This window comes from Prosopis cineraria, unplaced genomic scaffold (assembly GCF_029017545.1).
Source record: "Prosopis cineraria cultivar Desert tree isolate PC_DT_omini unplaced genomic scaffold, ASM2901754v1 PC6, whole genome shotgun sequence".
NCBI lineage: Eukaryota > Viridiplantae > Streptophyta > Magnoliopsida > Fabales > Fabaceae > Prosopis > Prosopis cineraria.
Window position 1 is genome coordinate 40,766,285 of NW_026555337.1, and position 7,766 is coordinate 40,774,050.

Here is a 7,766-nt window from a genome sequence, read left to right on the forward strand (position 1 = left end):
TCTATTCTTATTTAATATCTTATTTCACCCTAAAATAAATATAAAATAATTTATTTAATATGAACACTTTTTGAAAGGAAAAAAAGTAATAATGACACCTTAAAAAATTAAAAATACTTTATATTTTTTAACATTTAATCCCTCAACAAAGGGAATATATATGACTAGCAAAGTAATGTAACATTAGCCCCTAATAAAAGTGAACAGAAGTCTGTTGATCTTAGCCATTTTGTTGTCTAACATTAGCCCTATACTAGCTCTTAGTCAATCTTATGGGTTTATTCTTATAAGTTTCAAGACATGTTGAAGGCAATAGTAATAATACAATTGGGCATATTTTTCGTTCTGATTTCGGTCAATTTTTTTTTTGTAAATATTTATCTTATTCATGTTAGGAAGGATGGTAATTTCAAAGATAAAAGGTCTACAACTTTCTTGCACAATTTTATTTTAAGTTGTTAGCAGTAGAAAAACAACATATTGATAAATTGTCAAAAAAAAAAAAGCTTGCTTGCTATTCAACTTCTCCTTTTCTTTCTGTTTTTTTTCTTTTTTTTCATAACTATTCTTTTATTAAAGAGAATCTTGTTGGAGGTATAGTATGGCATTAAATATGAACACCTCACTAATTAAGGATTCGAACATTAATTCATTGTGTTGCGAAGAAGTGACTCATTTTATTAGAGCCAACTTTTGTTGGTGTTTTAACTTCTTTTTAAATATCCAGCCACTCTCCAAATACATATACACCCTCCTAAGCATTGGTGATATTATTGATTTATTTTATAATGAGTATTATTTTACCTACTCCAACATTACCAAAAAGTGTTAGATTTTCCCTGTGATGATAATGAACTAAAATATCTACTATTTCAACTCCTATTTTAGAAATAGATACTTTTTCACCTATTTGCATGAAGAGATATGTGTGAATATGTGAACAGGAGATGTGTGAGTATTTATAGAATTGATTCACAAACTAGATTTTGCTTAATTTCACTCAAAGTTGATCCCTTCAACTCTAAATTTCATTTTGTTTATTACATTGTTAGCAGCATCACTTTCCTTCTCCCCTTTGTTCACTTGAAAAATCCAACTGTGTCTTAATGGAGAATCAATCCCATGAATTTCTTAACTTTTAAGCATCAAAATATGTTGAAGGTAATAACAACAACAGTCCTTGAGCATGTTTTTCTTTCTAATTTGGTGTGTCTCATTTATGTTGGGACGGCTAGTAATTGCAAAGATAGAAAGCATGTGACTTCATTGGACTGCATTATTTAAGTTGTTTGAAAAAAAACAATAAATACATAGTTAAATATCATGAATGTGCGCATACTTTGACTCATTTTTAAATATATTTCGAAACCTGTCCCACATCGATAAATAATAAAAAAAGGTTTCACTATATATATGATAAATCAAAGTAGGTCATCGGTTAAGTCAACAGATCAAGAAAATGTAAAATTCAAAAAATACCACATAAAACAAAAAAAATATAAAAAAAATACCACAATAGAACATACAAAAATGATCTGTGGGCTTAGCCATTTTGGTCCAACAAACCACATGAAATGGTCATGTGATATAGTACTTGTAGCAAGGTATGACATTATAACAAATCCAAAATACCAAGTTTACAGCAAGCACAACAAGGCTTCGTATAAGGAGGAATGACAATAAAGGACCAAAGCGCTTAGAAATTCAAAATGAGGATCAAAGATATATCATTCCATGACTCACAACTGTCAAAACAATAGTTTACAATTGAAATTCGTTAATTTGTAAGTGAAAATTTTCTTAAATAAGTCACCTTTTGTCCTTATTTCAAAATTTTAAATCTTTCTATCTTTATTTAAGTTTAATTCAATTATTTGATCATTTAGGTCATGTTTGCTTATTAGAATAAAATGAAATGGAACGGATTGAAAAAATTAAGATAAAAATAAACTAAATCATCCTTCTTCCTATATTAAGCATGATAAATCTTATTAATATATATTAAAAATATGGGAATCATCACACCCTTCAAAAATTTCATGAATCATGACTCCTAATTCTATGAACTAAATTACTTCTTCCTCTTACGAATGTGCTTATCTATCCCCTTTGATCATCTTATTTTTACCTTTATTTTTTCAATCATTCCATTTCATTCTATTTTAATAAACAAACATGACCTTAATGTTATTCTTCTTTCACTATTGCAAACAAGTGTTTTCACACCTATATTTCAAACCAATCTTCTTCATTTTTTATAATCGGTGTGAAAAGTCAGTTTTCACATTAATTAAATAATCGGTACACTTTTCATACCAGTTGTTTCCACACCAATTCTAGAATTGGTGTTAAGAATTAATTTTAGCTAGTGTTAATTGTGCGTGCTATAATAGTGCTTCATACAATATATTGTTCGTTTGCACAACAGCAACAAGAGTGTCACTTCTATATAAACATAATTTGGGTGATTTAAATGCCACCCCAGGCATTGTATAAAGTCTTCTTGTATAGTATTAATTAGGGAACTAACTTTTAAATGGTAGTCAATTTCATGGATTGGTATAAAGTAGTATAAAGACTAAATTAAAATAAAGTGTAAATAATAGTAGAGCCAGTAATTCGGGCAGCCAAACTCAAATCAAGTTGAGCTTATTTGGATCGGGCTTAAAGTATCATACCCCTTCTAAAAAACCCATATAGCCAAACCCGACTCTAATACCTTCGAGCTTCGAGCTTATTCGGGCTGGCCTAAATACCCGAAACTTTTTAAAAGTATTTTTTTCTTTATTTTTTAAACTAATTTTAATTTTTAAATAATTCCATTAAGTGTAAAATATTATCTTAATTTTAAAATAATAAAATAAAAAATAACTTATCAACTTTATACTTAAATAGCTCTGTTATTATTTTGTTATATTATGTATAATTTATTCATGAATGTTTCCTTTACTTATAAATTAATGTCTTAATTGTTTAAATATTTCTCTTATCATAGTCATGTATAAATATTTTATATATTTTAATTAAATTATATTATTTTAATTATGATTAAGTTGATCTCAATTCAATTACAGTCAGACTACTAACTTAAAATTATTATCCCAATGAGCTCAAAATTTTTAATAACTTTTAGGTTAATTGTACTTTTCATTTTTATGAATATAAAAAAAATTGCCATCATTATATTATATAAAAAAATTATTTAATTATGAGTAAAATATTATTTTTTTAATATCATTTTTCTTTAACTTTTTATATTGTTTAACTCTTACATATAAGGGATTCTTACTCTAATTTACTCTTAATTTTTAACCAAATCTAGCATGAACAATAATCAAATAATTATTCAAGAATATTATTCTATTTATTATGTTTATCTAGTAGTAAAATCAGGAATTCATACATGCCAAAATTTTATTTTTAAAATTATTTTTAATTTTATTTTTACTTTAAAATTAATTATCTTAATTTATAAAAATTATAAAATTATCTTTTTATATGCAAATGATTTATAGGACTCAAATTTTTTTAAAAAAATAAAATATTAAAATCAATATTAAATATTATTTGGAGATATTTTATTGATTAAAAATAATAAAAATATGAAATATAACTATTTTAAATTTTTTTAAAAAATAACTACATTAAAACACTTATATATATAGTATTTTGGTATAAAATAATATAAAATTTAAAAAATTAATTAATATTTATCATATTTTATATATTTTTTAAAAAATTATTTTTTATTCAGGTATTTGGGCCAAGCCCAAACTCGATCGGGCTTGGCCTGAATTTCCCTAGGCTCGAATAGGCCCAAATAATAAAAAATTTTTTGGGCTTAGTCCTAAATTTTTCAAGCGAGTTCGAGCTGGCCCGTCAGATTTGGTCTAAATTACGGGCTCTAAATAATAAACATTAATTGACTAATTTTCCCTTAAAAAGGTAAAATAAATATCTTTATCTTAAATCTAGAATTAGTTAAGGAAGATTTGTCTAATTAGTAAAGTTATGGGCTATAGGACCTGCAAGCACATGAGCATAAATTCCAAAATAGATTAAAAAAAATTGTTAGCCTTCTATATAGACAAATTATCCTCCATCTAGAGAAACTTGAATTTCAAGATTTTAAAGAAAGTATTGAATTGTCTTTTAAGGGTCTTTTGAATACCACCGATTCCTCTCAAGAGTCATGCCTTCCTCTCAAGAGTCATGCCTTCCTTCTCTTTATGCTGCCAAAGACTTTCCAGATTTCATTGTTAGGAGCTCTGTTTGCATATCTTTTAGGCTGACATTAGCATCTCTAACTTGATTCCAATTAGTAGACAAAAAATCTCTAAAATCCCCACATGTCATCCAAGTAGCTTCAAAACAAAAAGATTAGATCTATAATCTTTAGTATCAGGTTCAATATAAGGTGATGGTCAGAACTAATATAAGGTAGAACTCAATAATATGAGCAAGTGTTTTAACAAGCACCGACTTGAAAAGTTTGTCCCTAATCACATTGATAAATAACTAAACATGTTAGGACTTACATATAGGCCAAATGAAGGCAAGCATTCGACTAAGCTTGATAGATTGCTAGAAAATATTTAGAATAAAATAGTTGATTGAACTTGATCATTTTTCTCTCTTATAAAAGATGTCATCTCATTATCATCTTTTATTCTTTTGGATTTTCAGAATTCATATTACAAAATGAATATATTTTTAACAAATCCAACTTAATGGAATTCGCGATCTTCTAATTGTATCATTGACATCCCTAAAAAAAAAAATTGCACCATTGAAAAACATCATTCATAAATCATTAATAGTGTGACTCTGTTTATAGGATGCTTATGGTATTCACTTTGAATTATGGAATTATTGCAATGAAAAAGAGAATATGAAGAATAAACATGGAAATTTCTAAGATTTCTAAAATTATTGCAATATTCAACATAACAACAAAGAATTGCCTTCATTGGCAGCAGTTGATAATGTGACAATAGTTAATGAAGCAATAGAAGAAAGAAAAACAATCATATATGTCATTGAAGCATCATCAAGCAAGAAATGTTTTCGATGGAGAACACCTCAAGATCAATGTCATAAGACTCTCTCTTAAATTTCAGACATTTATTTACCTTAAATTTAAGACAAGATTTCTGTTTACACATATATAACTTGTTCAACTAGAGAAGGTTGTTATCTGTAATCCATTATATTTCTACTATAGAAGATAATAAAAGAATTAATGTTTAAACTCAATAACAAGGTAAGTATTTTAGCAAGTGCTGGGCATCGACTAACTCAAAAAATAGCCCCACATTGATAAATGACTAAATATATTATGACTTCTGTATCTCAAATACAGACTGGCATTTGACCAACTTTGATTGACTAATAACTAGAAAGTAAATAAATCAAAATAGTCGATCAATCTTGGTTATTTTACTTTCCAGAAAAGGTGTCATCTCATTATTTTTTAACTTTTTAGTTTTTCAAAATTCATAATAACCTCTAATTATTTTAATAAATTAAAGGTTCAAACTTACAACCAAAACTGCTTTGGGGCATTTCATTTGATTTTTTTTGTGCCTCATGAGTTCTCAAGTGGTATAAGAATCCTCCCTTAAATAATACATTGAAGGTTCAAACACTAAAACCATTGTAGGGCACTTCACTCAATTTCCTCACTTCATGAGTACTCAAAAAGGTGTGTGAAATCCTCTCTTGAATGCTAACTATTAAGTTAGAAAAACTAGCCGAGTGCTTCATAGACTTTGTAGAGATCTCATATTACACAATATAGTAGGTCCTAGGAATGTATTGTTCAAATTTGATGGATGATAGATGGAGAAAGATATCAACATATGCTCATGAATCCAGCTCATAACAGATGTGATCTCCAAACCAATAAATTCATTTTTTTTAGTTCATTATGGATCCTAACCAGGAGAAAGACCAAAGCCAACATTACAAAGCATACTTCGATACCTTCAACAAGGCAGCTTCAATATACATTTCAAGCATCAAGGTTCTGATAGGAGACGGAACAAGGAGATGCTCATAAAATGTCACAGAATGAAACATAATGAATAGAAGGCTTCTTCTTCTTGTTCTTTTTTTTTTTTTTTTGAGATGTTGCAGAAGATGGAAGAGGATCACACAGGAATTTGAATCAGTACACTTAGACCAAAGTGTCACACTCTGTAACACTCAAGACTCTACACCTAATGAAACTTAACCATCATATCTAAGTCTATCTAACTTCTAACAATGCTATCTACTTATAACAGAATCTAACTAACAAGCACAGGTGATATACTAACATCCAGGATATGTACATTAAACTTAATTAATCTTGCTTGATGCTATTTTGAGGAAAAATCAAGAGCATGAGTTTGCTGTAAGGCTAAGCTAACATTTAATTACAAGTTTCTACTTTTTTGGCTCTTTTTTCTGAGTGACATGTCTTAAATCCTGTTTCTAAACTGTTTCTCTCACATATATATATATAAATTGGTAGTATAAATCATAGCAAGAAGTATTACTTAAGATAACAAGAAGAAAACATGTAGTCTAGGCAAAAGATTGACCTTTAATATGTAGCTCTTGGTGATGAGAAGCTTTTGAAACAAGAAAGAGAAGCAATTGTTTACATCTCACAAGCCACAAACAGTGAAAGAATTTTCTGGCTTTCTGATATCCTGTCCTAGTCTTATGCGGTGGAAAAGTAGTACATACTCTATATATCTGTAGCCTATATAACATGAAAATTAATTTCAACAGAAGTTAAATGTTGAATGATTAATTAGAGAATACATTCTATTTGGTTTGGTGGGAAATATACATTTGTTAAGGTTTTACTGTTACAGAGTCAACTAGAGACAAAATTGTGGGATTTAACTTGCAAGAGTGTGGACCAGATCATGCCACGCCAGCTTCCTTGGATGGATATGACTTCAATCTTACTATTGCTGCTTGTCTTGTCTGTAAAGTTATGTAATGAGGATGTGTAATCATTTAACTTAATTTCTTTATTATATATTTATATAAATGAAATATATGACTTTTGAACTTTATAGGTGTCTTGCACTTGCAAATTTGGAAAAATTTTCAGTGTTCTGATATGTTTGTAATTTGGTTACTTTGTATGAAAGTTGTTATTAATCTGTTAAAAGGAACCAAAATTGTCAATTTTAATATCAAGATCAATGATAGAATTTTATTAAAAAAATAATGAATGAAAGAAAAAGGGTGGAAAGATTTCATGATAGAAGATTTTAAGTTGTTTCATTTAATAATAGAAGATTTGACATAAGAAAAGGTCCACAATATTTTTTTTTTTAACATTCAACCTTCAAAAAATGCCTTACATTATTGAACAAGAGTAATAAATTAATAATAACAGTTAATTAATTTCTATATATATTGATAAGTTGTTTTTTACTAAAATTTTTTTAAAAATAGCAAAATGAGGGATTGTGTGTTGACTTTTTTTTATTTCTTCCATATATTTTTTAGTAAAGATAATCCTATTTAAATCATAATTAAATATTAAATATAAGTATTTTTTTTAATAAAAATTTGACTCTTGGATGATCACATTGTGAGGATTTGGCTATACCCAATTCTGGCTAGTAATTGTGTGTTGACGTTGACCTTAGAAAATAGGACAAAAATATTAATTAAAGAACGTGTAGTTCAGTGGTTTAGCTCAAGTGGTGATGTTACCATTATGTCATACCACTTTCATATCACCCACCGGTTCCTTA